Source organism: Crotalus tigris, unplaced genomic scaffold (genome assembly GCF_016545835.1).
Source record: "Crotalus tigris isolate CLP2741 ecotype Arizona unplaced genomic scaffold, ASM1654583v1 scf7180000018229.695902, whole genome shotgun sequence".
Lineage (NCBI taxonomy): Eukaryota > Metazoa > Chordata > Lepidosauria > Squamata > Viperidae > Crotalus > Crotalus tigris.
This window is the reverse complement of record NW_024096895.1, coordinates 501,131-517,566: the sequence shown is the minus strand read 5'-3', so window position 1 is coordinate 517,566 and position 16,436 is coordinate 501,131.

Here is a 16,436-nt window from a genome sequence, read left to right as displayed (position 1 = left end):
AATGTTCTTCCAGAAAAGCAGTACACCCCAGTTCAGAAATAGTCCAAATGACAGGTCTCTATACAGACAACCTCTTGGATGATAACCTATCAACATGTTCAAAGAAGAAGGTCAAGGCAAAATTTTGATGCCTTGTGAACTATGTGTGCTGACCTGGAAGATGCATTTAGTTCTGCTGATAGAATTTCCCCAACCTCGTTGTATAGGGCTACCAGACTGAGCTGCAAAAAAATCTAAATAATCATAACAGCAGCATAGAGTTTGAATATTTAGTATTTCTTTGCGGGCAGTTAGCAATGGTCTGGATTTTTGCATTCCATATGTGGTAGCCCTATCTTTGTAGATCATCATTAAGGATAGGTCTACAATTCTCTGGAAAATAGAAGTGATTGTTTTATCAGCCTGGCTTTGCAAAATAAGATACTTGGTACCCAATCCTGCATGCAGGACCCATATATAATGTTCATGTATACAAAAACATAGCCAGAGCAGCCAAGCTGTGAGTCATGGTTAGGATTTTTATTCTTAACCCAATCTGGTGCAGAGAAGAGTCTTTTCATGCTGATCAACAGGCCAGGCTACTCAAATTGATATTATAGGATTTCGAACATTGTCCTATCCAGTGTTCACCTAGGATCCACAGGGCTTTTCCCAATTTCAGTCTGTAGTGTCTTTGCAGTTGCTTCATCCTTTCAAAGTCTCCCAAATACAGAATCTCCAGGTTTTGTAGAGCATTATCTTTGTGGGTCTACATCAGGGGTCTTCATACTTGGCATTTTTATGACTTGTAGACTTCAATTCCCAGAATTCCTCAGCCAGGTGTGCACACCTGGCTGAGGAATTCTGGGAATTGAAGTCCACAAGTCATAAAAGGGCCAAGTTTGAAGACCCTTGGTCTACATAGTAATGTTGCCCTTGTGTTCTCATGGCATACCAATCAATACTAGAGATTTACAGGCGCTTAGTTAAAATGCCTTTTTATTGGGAAATCTTGGAAATTATAATTCCATGGGGAAGGACTGCTGAACAGAATAAATGATTTATTGTCACAAAACATATTAAGAAATGGTTTGAGACTTTAATAAGTAGATAACCCATAGGTTCACTTTTGGCACATATATACCAAATGCGACAGGCTCAGCTGTCAGAAAACGAATGGGTAATTAAATTTTTTAAGGGAATCACCCACCATTTTCAGTTAGTACCAGGTAAAGAAAGACTAATTTAAGTATATCCTGCTTTGTTGTCTTTTTCTCACAAACATTTTTACTCCTTGTAAGAATCAACACTCCTTCCTCAAGCAGATGAGATACTGCTAATTACATCACACCATGAAAGAGACAACCGTTTAATGAAGTTTCAATAGCCCTATACTTTGTAACAGGGATTTTATTTGAGGTGGCCTATTCATTAAAAGTATATCAACAGGACAGGTGATAATAAAAGTTTCAATTATTTCACAAGTGAGGAGTCACATTAATACCGAACATTAAATTTTATCAAATCACTATCTCAGCAAAATTCTACCTAAGAGAGAAGGGTATAATAATGGGGCAAAAGATACCGAACATTAAATTTTATCAAATTTAATATTGAACACAGTAAATGAGCACAGTGACTGAAGATGACATGAAATTCCCAAACAACCCAAACAGGTTCAAGTGCTTAATGAGAAAATAGAAGATCCTTGAAGCAGCCAGTAAGGAAGATGCAGTGGGGGCTTTGGACAGGAGTGATGGAACATGGTAATTGGGGAGAGGTAATACTGAACATTAAATTTTATCAAATCACTATCTCAGCAAAATTCTACCTAAGAGAGAAGGGTATAATAATGGGGCAAAAGATGTAAGGGAGTTTAATAGGATACTGTTCTGTTTCAGGAAAAGAGGCGTTGAGATGAAGCAACGCGTTCCAACAGTCTCCTTTATTGCAACACCAACAGAACAGGTTTTAAAATGTGCGGGGGGGCCCCCTTTTATAGCCCCCCTGCACAATACCTTGCTGGCCAATCATTGCAAAGGCTGGAAGCAGCCTTTCTTATCCCGGGCATCCACATAGTCTGCCTGGGCCAATCACTGCAGCCTATGCCTGCCGGCCCAGGACATAACAGATACCCGAACTAAAAGCCTCCAATCTGTTGATTTTTATAGGTATACCTCCAAGGTTGTTCTCTACATTTAAACAAGCTTGTATGGATTCAGATAGCCCTTCAAAAATCTTGACCTAAATCATTTTTATCTTGTGTCATCTGTCTCTAAGAAACAGGTGATTCAACTGCATTCACTTTTCAGTAAATAATCTCTGGAATTAAATTGCAGAAAGGGGAGGATTCTTTCGGAAATCTTTATATTTGAGAACTGGGGAGAGGAGAATCCTCTCCCCAATTGCCATGTTCCATCACTCCTGTCCAAAGCCCCCATTGCATCTTCCTTACTGGCTGCTTCAAGGATCTTCCATTTTCTCATTAAGCACCTTAACCTGTTTGGGTTGTTTGGGAATTTCATGTCATCTTCAGTCACTGTGCTTATATTCTCTTTCTTTTTTTCTTTTTCTTTTTTTCCAAGCAGAGCTTACTAAAAAAAAAAAAAAAAAAAAAGAGCTGCTTCAGAATAAGTTGCTCGGTTATCGTAGTGGCTGTATGCTTTTCTGCACTGCCCTTGATGACATCCAGGACTCTTCGTTGCTTTGTTGAGAGATCCCGTGCTTCAGGGATTGGCATCAGCCCAGATAGACCCACTTTTACCATCTGCTGCTTTCAGGGGAGGAAAGGAAGAGCCTTGGATCCTTCCCTGAGAAAAAAAGCCTTGCTTTCTGGTCCTCTTCTTCAGATACAAACAAATCTCTTGGACCCACTGAGAAATATTATCTTGTAAAAAAAAAAAAAAGTGCCGGAATTCACACACTTGCCTACTCTACAAGGTTTACCTTTGTAGTTGAAAAAAACCCCTTCAGTTTTTAGTGTATCTATAAGACTAGGATTTTGTTCAAGGTAAGTTAATACTATTAATGTTACTGTTGTGTCCTGGGCCTGATGAGGAAACTCAGCAGGCCCAGAATTGTTGCAAATGGGCCCAGGCATTCTAAAAGCTGCCCGGGACCAGACAGAGCAGTGCCAGCCTTGTGCACATGCACAAGGTGTGAAGAAAGAAGAACTCTTATTGGTTCACTCTGTCCAGGGTTCAAGCCCTATAAAAGGCCTGCGTGCCTTTTGCTGTTTTGCTTGGAGTTGGAGTAGGAGAATAAAGCATTGTTATTTGTCATCATGAGTCTTCCATCATTCGCCCGCGAACAGAGAACACAACAGTTACCATGCACAAATCCATTGAAAAAATGTGCTGGAACTCCATTCCAGTGCGTTCTATGATAAAAAAAGCCCTGCCCAGTAGATACACTTTTTTCTCACCCCAGAATCTCTTTTTCCTTGCAGGAAGCTTTTTTGCATGCAGGCATTTGTTTCTACTTCCTACTAAATCAGGACAGCTGCCAGGTTGGTTTCAATTTTATCTTCTCTAACAATAAAAGCTAGGCAATTACTTTTTTAACAGAAAACAGGATTCTTCCTTCGCTGGGTGATTTGCCAGCCTGAGTGTAGATTAATGCTTATTAATCTGCTTTCCTGCCCAGCGTTCTTCAGATCGGCTAGATTACAACTCTCGTGGCAGTTCGTTGGAAATTATTGTCACCCAAAACATCTGGAAGATATCACATGGAGGAAAGTTAAAACAGTTAATGTTATGGAAAAGCCTAAATTAGTAGACCTTGGTCATGCCATTCTCAGCACTGCTATTCATCTTTTTCTGGGTTGTTTTTTTTTTTTTTTTTTTGCTCACCTCCTTGTAAAGGATCAGCCTTTACAAGATAAAGCTGAGATTATGTAGAAAGAAGAGGCCTGCGCTCTTCTTCCTGTCCGAGATTTTCATTGTTGTGAGCATTTCTGTTGAGGTTTCACAGGGTGGGGTGGGATGGGAGTGTTTGGTTTTTATTCCCCCCATCTGCTGGGTGGTTGCAGCAGGTTTTGGTCACTTCATATGACCCTGGGACACTGTGACCGTCATAAATATGAATCAGTTGCCAACCATCTGAATGTAAATCACAAGACCCTGGAGAGGCTGCAACATTCCAGCTGATCAGTGCTTCTTCTGGGCTCAGCAGAAGTGCCAGGATCAGCACCAAGCTCCAGCTGGAGCTTGATGCTGATCCTGGTGCTTCCACTGAGCTCTGACAGCCTTGCAGCTCCAGCCATCTCTCATTCAGGCTTGTGCGGTGCTGCCACCGGTTCAGCCCATTCCCCTCCCCCACTACCACTTTTCTAGGATGGACGTGTACCACCTGCCAGGTGCCAATGTACCACAGGTGGTACCCGTACCACTGGTTGAAAAGCCCTGCTCTATAGCATATTAGCCCGTCTGGGTACCCTTCCCTCATTTCCTTCATACTCTTGAGCTCACTCATCTGCTGCTATCTCATAGGGCCAGAAAATCTGTGCCAAGGAAATCGGCAGGAGAATGGCCAAAGTGTGATGCCAAGCAAAGGACTATGCAGTTATTCCTATTTCTAAGTGGAAGGGAGCTGCACTGATGGCTATAGCTGTGTCTTTTTCTCTTTTTTTCTCATGCAGGAAGTTTGGGGGTTCAGATCTACTTGCAAAGTGAATTGAGCAAATTGTGATCAAACTAAAGTCTTTTCTTTGGCGGTCATCATTATGCTTGGTCCCACTGCTCTCTGTATGCAGACATGAGATTTAAATGCAGAAATGAGAAACTTTCTTTTGTAGGCAGCAGCAGAAATGAAAACAATTCAGTCTATGATGCGCATAGCGTAATCCCCGCAGCTATTAAAGACAGCAACTCTGAGGCTGAGGCATGTACTGTAGGTTAAGACCAAGGTTATTTTCTGAATGGGTTAAGGAAGGTAGCAGCCTTATTTAACCACAATCCTATACTCTTAGAAGTAAATTGCCTTGTTTTTCATGGGAATTATTACTCACAGCTAAGTGTGAGGGGAAGTTATGACAGTCTCCATTTCTGCCAATCTGAAATGCTTACCTTGATGGTATTCAACTCAAAACACAAGAGCAAAGGGGATTTTGCTGTATTTCATGCTGTTTATGTGGGAAAATATTGATTGCAGCTGTGAAGGATGGTGGTGAGGACAAAAAAAAATTAACAATCGGGCAAAGCATTAGAGTAGGGAAGAGGCTTCATTCAAAATCCAACTAGGCCAAGATGGCGGATACATATATCCTTGGGCCATAATTTCTCCATCCCTTTAGTAATGTGAGCTTTTGCTTATTCCTCCTACTTTCCATCTTAAATGGACAACTGAACAGCCTCCATGATGTCAACACCAGCCACTTACATTCACGTTTGCTGTGTGTACACATAGGTGCTTAGCCATTTCAATCTGAGGAACAGTTCTGAAGAACTCAGAAGCTTGTACATTATATTTTTATAAAGGCCTGCCTTCAGAATCTTTTATGATCAATGTTACTCATTCAGCTATGTCCCTCAGGTCAGAGGAAGATGTCTATTTAAAAAGGTATCTTCTCCAGCCGACTTAATAGGTGAAATCATCAACAATATGTTAATTCTTCAGCTCTGTAGGGAAATGCCACATTATCAGTATGGACAAAGCCAGACAGTAAAAGGACGGCCTACTGTCTGTACTATTTCCTATGGTGCTGTGGATGATCTATTATGAGGAACTAAAAGCCTGCGCAAAGATTTCGCCTGTCGGGTATTATGCATTTTTAATGCTGTTGATTTCTGAATGAGTGAATCTATTTTTCTATACCCTACAGAGAGTGAGAAATTGAATGAATAACACTATGCAAGACGGGCTGTGGAGCCTGAGGAGGGACAATTCATATCTAAGTCTGTCTGAAGGACATGTCAAAGGGCACCGGGCATCCCCTACACATTGCTATGTTTGATACTTTTTTATGAATATGCACTTCTATGTACCTCAAGTGGCAGATCCATATTTATTCCTGGTCATGATTTGAACAGCTACAGCTAGTCCTTGATTTATGACTTATAACGGTTTAATGACCTTCAAAGTTATGATGACGCTGAAAAAAGTAACTTATGACTGGTCCTTGTTTTATGACATTGCAATGCCCCATGGTCTTGTGATCAGAATCTGGATGCTTAGCCACCAGCATGTATTTATGAGGGTTGAAGCATCCCAGGGTTATGCGATGGCCGTTGGTGACTTCCCCCCGGAGGGCTTCCAACAAACAAAGTCAATGGGAAAGCTGGATTCACTTAACAACTGTATGATTCGCTTAACAACCACAATGGTTTGCTTAATGACTGTGACAAAAAGTATTGTAAAGTCAGGTGTGTCTCACTTAATGACCACATTGCTTAGTGAAAGACATTCTGATCCCAATTATTGTAAATCGAAGACTACCTGTACTTTGGAAGGACAGGCTTTATAACCAATATACTTTTATGTGCAGAGCAAAATTGCCTGAATCTCAATATAGATACACCAACCTGTACTTACTATTATTCTTATTATTTCTGCACACAAGTAAAATCAAACCTGAAGACTATTGTGCTGATCCCACAAGTGTCCTCTTATATGCAAGAGACTACAGTGCCATATTGCTTATATGTGAAAGGCAAAGTGAAGATTGACTGCCTGCTTAGGATTTTTTTTTTCCAAGTGCACCATTGCTCCATAGAAAATACATTCACAACAGGATCTGTTTTTCTTCACTTGGGGCAAATGTCTGCTTAAATTTATAGCAGGAGACCTCTACATTTCCCATCTCTTTTTACAAAATATGTGCAACCATTACAGAAAGATCCCCAGAAATTCAGAGTATAATCCAATAACCTTGAGAGAAAAGCACAATGACGTAAGCAAGCAGCAACATGCAAATCTTTGAAAGTTTTGACTCTACAGGTCAAAACTGTACTCTAAAACAGATAGTTAAAGACTGTAACAGCAAGTACTAGTGCAGTCCGGACGTGACTTTGGAATGTAATGGATGGAACAATCTTTCCTAACCACTGTAGATAGAGCTGTAGATTTTTCAATAAAGATCAAGTTTATCTCTCTATTCCTCCCATTTTGTTCCCACAAAGTTGCCTTTTCTCCACTTTCTGAATTTCTTACATTCTTATCTTTTCTTAATAATTAAATATAATTATTCCTATATTTTTTCCTCTTTTCCAGTTTTTTTAAAAAATAAGACTTGTTATACTAACATTTTCCATTGTTTGTCATCATAGGAGCAATAATTTTAAAAAATTGAGGCAACCGTTGCTCAATCTTCAATGTCAAATTATCACTACGATGTCAATAGGTGTTAAGTAAATACTCCCAAACTGATAAAGCTGGTCCAGTGCTGCCAGCAAAGCACTATCATCTTAGAGATCATGTTCTCTTGTTATTACATTAACTGGTACAAACAACTTGAGATGTGTGGAAATTGCAAAGTACTGTGGTGTTTCCCAATCCAAGGTTCATGTCACCAAATCTTGCAAAAGAAAACTGCTCTTTTCCAGCTAGCTGGTATTGCAGGAGACGTAACACTCCTAGGTTGAGTGGAAATTGGTAATTTCTAACACTTAAACAAAACATATCTGCCAAGGGGTTGGCAGATGAGGAAGTGCTGTGTCAAAGGTAGAAACTGCTGCTGGCAACTATTTCTCTTCATAAGAAGGTTTCTTTCCTTCCTCTGTTTTGTAACAGGATAGATTATAATGAGGCAGAGATGCCCACCAGAGTAGTGTTGATATATTGTCAGCGTTAAAGTGCCCGTGACACAAACAACTAAGCCTTGCATTAACAGACATGGGAATATGTTTATAGCAGGTGCTCTTGGCGTAAAGTAAATTATGGAGTAATTTTATTTTAGGGCTGGCTGGGATTCAAACACCATCTAAAAAAAAAACGACCAGAAGGCCGCTCTAGGAAAGTCTGCAAAAATTTCTCTTCTCTTCTTTCTGATAACCCTATCTGGATCCCATTTCACCTTCTCTCACCCCAGTACATATGCTCTCCATTGATTACATTGAGACGAAGCAATCTTGTTTGAATGTGAGCTACAGACTTGCAGCAGGACACAGTAAGATTTTATCCCGGTGATTTCCTCCCCATCTCTGACATTGTCACATTATTTTGGAACCCAGGATGATTTCCTGAATGCACCCTCCTTATTTGATTTTTTTTTTCAAATATTTTACATTGCATCATCACCATCCAACTTGTCAGGAATGAGGCTATCAACAAAATTAAAACTGCTTTTCTTTCCTCTTCCCTGTGCTATAGGCTTGGGATGCAAAACTTTTTTTTGGGGGGGGAACAAAGGCAACATTTGACCTTTTATGGGTATACTGGGAGACACGATGTAAGTGGTGACCAGGCTGAACCTGAAGGAGGGGTCAAACGCATCATCAGTCTCAAGTCCCTTCACGCCCACAGGAGATCTAAGTCCAGCTCACCTTGAATTCCATGACTGACTCTTATCTCTGCCAATTTGCTTTGATGCAAATTCTTGTAAAGAGCATTTGCATACAATAAATCTATATTCATTTGAACTGCCTGGACTCTCGATTTCCTGCACTTGACACACACATTAACTTATGGGCATGGCCAGGACAAAGTGGTGGGTGATGCCCAGCCATATTTAGAAGAACTGATGGTACCCATTTATTAATTAACCGTCCTTATTTCTCAGATTAAAAACTACAATTTGAGCATCCCAGGATTTTGAGAGAGGGGAACAGATCACAAAGAATTATAGACTGTGAAACATTGCATGAATCCTTCAAATAATTATTCTGCTTCTTTCTAATATGGGCTCGCTCCCACATAATATGCACCTAGCAGTCTTGTGCAAAATGAAAGAAAAAAATCTATTTCATTTTGAAGTGTGTGTGTGTGTGTGTGTGAAATTACTGTCTATTTATGCATACTTCAAGCCTGTAAATCCTATCACCAGCACTGACATCACCATCGGCTCTCTTGGGAAAATAAAGCAGTTATACCTTAAGAAATTGTTACTGTGGAAGATAAAAGATTTTTTTTTAGTTATGTTTGCTTTATTTATACATCACAACTAGATTTGATGCAATGGAAATCCATGCACCATAAACACATGCTATGTCCAACAACTGAGACTGACACTTCAGGCTCCTAGTGAACTTACCTTAATACAGCCACTCCTCTGATACTCAATTAAACTTCTGTTATTTCCTCTGGCTAGCTGTACCTCTCACCTACGGTACCTGTATTCAAGAAACTCTGAAGCTCTCTGCTCTAAGGCCAATTCCAAGTGATTTAGGAGGGTCTTATAGCATCATCAACTGTTATTTTGGCAATGATTGGATGATTCTTCAAGATGTTATAAGCAGTACTATAGTAGGGAAATGACCTAAATGTGTTTTATTGGTTCCAGAAAATCACACAATTTAGACAGCAGGATGGTTGTGGCCATGGAAAGGAATTTCCACAAACAGCTTAAATAATGAACTTAAATCTTCCTCTTGATATTTATGTGTTTGTGTGTGTATGATTTGTTTATCTATTCATTCATTTATCAAATGGATATAGCTTCACATCTACCGATGAAACTCTGGGTGGCAAGCGAAAGTTAAAGCAGAAAACACAATCCTGTTATGAAACTGGGATGTTATAGGCTCTCTATAGCACAGTGGTACATACTCAATTGTCTCTCACTCACTTTCTCTTTGGTTGGATCCTATTTCTAGCAAGGAATTAAAACTTTCTGTTCCTAAGATGAAGGATTATATTTTGCCATCGTTAGCATCCCATAAAGATAACAAGATCATCAGAGAAAATGCTTGCATAATTCTCCTGTTGCAATGCAGCACCATCAGATTTTTTCTTAATAGAATTGCTCCATAGGGGTTCAATGGGGAAACCAAAGAGAACAATCCAGCTGTTAGCAGTTTGGTGGAGAATTAATAAGAGAAATAAATTAATATATTAATAGGGATTTTGTTTCTTATCCTTAGCAACTTGAACATGTGTGGACTTCAACTCCCAGAATTCTCTGGCCAGCATGCTGGGGATAAATTCTGGGAATTGAAGTCCACGTGTCTTGAAATTGTTAAGGGTAAGAAATACTGCTCTAGAATGAAAAAATAATTTTCATAATTAAGGACTTTCTTAATTCAGCTGTATTCCTCTATTCTTGGGCCTGCTTGGGGTATAACTTCATCCTGCTGCTAGGTTTTCTTTTCTTTTTATTTTTAAGGTTTTAGTTTTAGTTCTAGCCACCTCCTGACTTGGCTCCAGATTTATATTGCTACCTGCAGTTCAGCTTCGACAGTGGGATGAACAGTGGATTATTAGAAGTGTTGAAGATTAGTATTGCTACCGACTTTCCCAAAAAAAAGGATCAGCACTGAAAGTGCTATCATGCAATGAATTAGGTAGAAAGAGATGGCAAATCTTTTGGGCACAGTGTGTTAAAAATTCAGAAAAGGCCAAATCTGACTCTGCTGGCATGTCATCTCTCCCCCAAACAAAAAAGAAACAATTCTCTACCCCCCACCTTTCTCTAGGCCAGGGATCCCCAACCCCCAGTCCGTGGACCAGCACGGGGCTGTGGGATGCCAGAAACCGGTCCATGCAAACAAGCAAAGCCCCATCTGCAGAATGCAGGCAGCACACAAAACCACACCCCTCCGGTCCACGGAAAAACCTCTCTCCACGGAACCAGTCTCTGATGCCCCAAAGGTTGGGGGGGGGGGGCATTTCTCTAGGCTATCCTCAGCAGACACTTGGTGGCTGCACTAAAATTGGGCCTGAAGTAGAGTCCAGAGCCTGGTAGTTTTGACTCTACTCCAACTTCAGCCATAATATCACCACTGCCTTCAAAAGACATGAGCCTTGGGGAACAGCAGGATTGCCCCCTCCCAGCCCAACCTTCCCCAGGATCCCTCCCACATATTGCTTATCTTCAGATGGTGTTCTCGTTCTGTTGATGGGCCCCTACCACCTACAAGAGGCTACTCCAGGTCAGTTGAGGCCTTTGTTCTTAAAACAGCTTTAGAGAATACTCTTCTGAGGCTTGCGGAAACTGGGTGAAAGAATACACCATTTTTGTGCGACTGCTGGAGCTCTAATGCCCACAAAAGAGCACACTCCATTCTTGCCTGGTCACTGCAGCCTCCAAAGTTCACACAAGAATAGAGCATACTTTGAAGAATAGATATTGTCGGGTGTTGATGAACTTGGAACCCAAACACTGTGGCATATCACCTTTGACATGCGTGTTATAGGTTCGTCATCACGGATCAGTTTTTGTAGGCAAACTTCCTACCAAACTGGCAAATTCCAGATGTGTTGGAACTAGAACTCCCAAAATTCTCAGCCAGCATAGCCATGCAGTTCCAATACATATTAAAGGCATTTGATTGCAGAAGGCTGGGTCATGTGCACTGAAGAAAGGAACTGCAGTATTGTCAATGCAACGTGACACAAATAGACACAAGCAGGATTAGAGTTTAAAACTCCCAATTTGCAATCTGGCTCCTATAATCTGTCCTGTTCATCTTGGACAGATGTATAAACTATTTGAATGGGAAGACAAGAATATCACAAACTACTGCCAAAATAAAAAGATACGTTCTGTTCTGGTTTCTGTCAAACCTGGGCTAGCTGTTATCGGAGAAGATCAAGCGAACTTTCCAGTTACTCCCATCGTTTTATTTTTCAGGTGCTCCATTAAATCCTTCACTATACCATTCTTTATTTAGACAAAATTTAGAATTAGTGTAACAGGAATTCATATAAATCCAAAGGGTTGAGTAGTTGCTAGAGTGGGAAAGAAGAAAATATACAAAAATGTGTTAGTGATACCATGCATAGCAAATAGTTGTTAAAAGGTTAAATATCAGTCACTGAGCACTGTTTTTATGATTCATGATCTGAGTGTCTCTTCATAGCTCATTGTTTGTGAATCCAGAAGAGTTAGTTGTTTATTTCAGCCCACAAGCTTACATTAAATAGAGCGCATCTATCCCTCACAGTAATACCTTAAACTTAAATACTCAAAACTTCTCATAATCCGAATCATTCCTTCTGATGGCAGATTCCACTTTTAATGGGTCTGAATTAGACATGAAGCCATAGAAAGATATGCCTTCAGACACTGTTTATTCCCAATTTTGTAGAAAGAGAACGGAGAGTTTCTATCTTCAGTAACCAAAAGAATCAAAGAGAAAAAAGGGTGAAATGTTTGCACTCTCTTCACTCTGAGCATTTCCCTTCTAGTCAGGCCCACTGGCTCTCATCAGAAAAATTCAGGGTTGGGAGCAAATTGCGTGTGGCCTGCTTGTAGCAAATGGATTGTCCTGCGTTTCTCTTCCACACACTGCTTTACTGTTAAAAATGGAGGCATTGCATCCGCTCAGCAACTTTAAAGGCTTAGTACTAGTGACAAAGTGTTCAACAGGGCAGGAATAAAATGTATGTGTGAAAGAACATATAATACAGCGTACACTGAATAAGAATGAAACCTCAAGCAATTAGCCTGTATGAATGTCCATGGCCGATTCATCACGCCACTTTAGATCACAAGGTGGACAACAATTTGACAACTGTGTTTTCCAGTACTGAATAAGTGACAATTTCTAAGAACTGGCTCTAAGAATGAAATTTTCTTTAAAAAAAAAAAACAGGGTTAGGCAACTGTGCTTTCCTCACTTTGGTTGGCTATCCCTGTATTAGCTTGCTTATTCTTGATATTTAGAGAATTCAGCATTTCTCTAAGGAATACTGAAGAAAGATAAGTGCACCTACAGTATATTTTAAGTTAAATTAATGTAAAAAGAGCTTCTGAGCAGGCAGTTCCTTCTTTGGATGTAGTGAGTAAACAATTCTTTACGAAAGGCGAGCATGGAAATATACTAAACAGGGAAAAGGGACGAAGTGTTATTTTTTCCTTGTGAAGTACCCCAAAGCCACAGTTTAATTACATAAGTGGGCACAGGCGGAACATTTGTCTGTAAATCGTATATGTTGCAAGTAGTTACAAGAGGAAGGATTAAACCTTAACAATCTTACATTATTCTACTGATTGATGAAGCAATATTTATTATTTTGTTTGCAAGCAAAGTATGCAAATAAAGTTCCTTCATAGCTATCCACCTTGAGTATGTGGTAACAGAGACCTGTCTTAAGAGCTAAGCCTATATTTTGCTGTTTGCGTCTGAAGTTATTATTATTTTTTATTAATAGTACAAACAGACCTTTTCTGTGAAACAAATTGTTGCTATGTGTGGGTTTATTTTGTCTAGGATGGAACTGAATGGAAGACTGTGAGATAAAGCAAGAGGGGCGCCAGCACTTGGGCTCAGAGGAGGAGACAGAACTAGGCTGGCGTTCCAGTGAAATTTTGTTGTTTCTCTGGCCCACATTAGTTTCTCCACAAAACCCCCTCAGGTTCTTCTAGAATCTTCAGCTTCTATGGAATCTGGTCTGAAAAAGCTTGCTCTAGGTCAGTGATGGTTAATCTTTTGGACTTGGTGTGTTGAAAATTTGGAAAATGCCTAACTTGATTGGCATGTCACACTCCCCCTCAAACAAAAGAAGAAAAAAAATATATCTCCCCTCCCCCATCTAGGCCAGTAGCACTTGGCACTTGCTCTTCTGCAGTCTTCGTAGCCTCTGCAAACCACAAGAAAGCAAGACCCATTCTTGCACAAATTTTTGAGGCTCTCGAAACCACATAAGAACCCCATTCTCACACAGTCCCCCCAACAATGTGAGAACAGGTCATGCTTTTGAGAATAGTTATTGGCTGTGGTAAATGATGGCATGTCATCCAAAATATTGTGGCATATCACCTTTGACATGTTTGTCGTAGGTTTGCTAATGCTGCTCTAAATATTCACTTGTACTTTGTTTTGTTTTGTTTCATTAACTAGCTTGTGACTATTTGCTGGATGCAAAGCGATATCCCATAATGTTAAATGATGTTCAGTTAGTATTAATGGTATTCGAAGAAATATCAGTAGTGCATCACTTCTTCTCAGCAAGTATTAGCTTTGATACTCTCTTGCTGGCTATATTCTACTTAGCTGCTTTTCTCTCGTTTTTGCAGGTAGGGGCACATTTCATCACTCCAAATTAGACAAAACCGTAGGGACAAGTATTTTTTGTAAATAAGTGTTCATTAGGGAAGCTTCTTTAGCAACAGAAATCTGAAAAGGATGGTCTTTTCCTTCGTCCTTGCACAACAGGATTCTCCCTACACAGCAAACAATTTAAGAGGAAAGTAAGTAAATGGATGTTACTTCATCTTCTCAGAAGAATGAAAAAGAACAAAAGCTGATGAAATTTGACACTGCAGCACATAGTAAGGAAACATTCTCATAAAATCCAACTAGCACACACTTTCAGATTAGCAACCAACTTTCCTTTCTGAAGTATGCTCTCCAGGTCCCAAACCTACGTTAAGTTCCAGTTTAAGAAGATTTATCATTCCAGCCTAGACATAGGAATATAATCAACTAATGATCAGCATTAAATTGGCACTAGATGAAAGTTAACACACTTCAAAGGGGGCTGGACTTGGAGCATTTGTGGACACATAAGGATTCGAGATTGAATTCTCTCTTGACTCCCCCCTCCTCCCAACTATACCTTTTTTTCTCCTACAGATGGTTTGCTATTATGGAGTTAATGAAAAGATGCATGAGACAGCAGAGGTTTAGTATGTTTTTTTTAACAAAAAGGATAGTATGTATGCCAGAAAATATGAATATGTGCCAGACAAATTATGGTAGATGCATATGAAAGTAGAAATTCATAGACTGACAATAGTTGTATTATCCAGTGAATTGTGATAATGAAGAAATGAGGAATTAGTTTTGAGAAAAACTCTATGACACTCAAGTCTTTTTGTTAGGTGACATGAAAGGATGGATGAGAATGAGACAAGTGGTAAGACAATGTAATTGGAGCATTTGGAGACCCACAATTGAATATGAATGGTGAGTTCTGGTGAGTATCTGCTTAAAAATCTGCTTGTTTTGAGTTTGTGGCTTAAGCATAAGTCTGTTTATATATACACATGGCAAAATAATTAATTTAAAAGCATACTGATTTGATTGTTTATGATGAAAGTCTGAAAGAATTAATGAGAGGTTCCAAATGTGGGAGAGACCATTATTTGATGATACGGAAGGATAGGAAAGAAGTTTAAAAAGAAGCTATATGAACACTTTTTAGAAAACAATGTAATTTTCCCTCAGAATCAATGGAATGAGGATGTAAGAAAAGAGGATATGGTAGTTGCTTGAAATAGAAGAGAATTATATTATGAAGTGCTATAGAAGTTTATGGTGTTAGTTACGCTAATGGAAGCTAGTAAAAGGAATGCTAACTGGAATGCTATGATGAAAAAGACTATGAATGAAGAGAAAACATATGCAGGTAATCATCATTTAGTGACCACAATTGGGACTAGTAACTCAATTGCTAAGTGAAGCAGTTGTTAAAGTGGAAAATCACATGACCATGACTGTGTTATGATTTTACTTCAGGTTTCCTTTTTCCCCACTTCCCCACACTTGGGAAGGCTCATCTTGGCGCTGGGATAATTAGCAAGAAGGGAATTAATGTATTTACATTCACTGGAGACAGAGGGATTATAAGAGAGTAAGAAGATACACACATGCAAAGGAGTGCACTGGTATTTGCTGTTTGCCTTAGTATACTTGGGGCTGGGAGCACTAGATAAACAGCCACTGCATGTGTCTGCTTAATCTTATTGTAATCCCTTTGTTTCCAATCTTCCCACTCTGAAAAATGGAAAGAAAAAAATGGGTAAATCACATGAGAGATTGCCTAAACAAGCAATCACTTTAGGCAATTTCTCCTGCACTTGAACCATTTTTTTCTTATCTCCCTCACACTGTGGAGAGATTGGACAGGAAGGGATTATAAGAGAGTAAGCAGGCTTACAATGGGGGAGTACACCAGCTGCTTGTCTAGTGCACTCATAGCTCCCAGTCCCAAATGTGCTAGGTAAATAGGTAGCACTCGTATTCTTTTCGTGTATTCCCCATTTTATGTCTTGTAATCTCTTCCAATCTCTCTGATCTGTGAGGAAAGAAAAATAATGGGCCAGGCACAGGACAACATGTACTGACTGTAATAGTAAGCATATTGACTGAGATGCAGCGAAGATCATAAACATTCCTTAATCAAAAAGTTATTTTTTCAGCACCATCATAACCTTAAATAGTTACTGAACAAAGCAGCTGGTAAGGAAGGTCTATCTGTAAGAGAATGATTGTTGCAAACAGGAGGAAACAGGAAGAAAGTAAACAAATGTAGAAAAAAAAGAAACAAAGAATATAGAGTAAAAAATAATTAAAGATAACAATGATTTTTGATGGGTGAAGTATTTTGGTCCAAATGAAATGCCTTAAAAATTACTG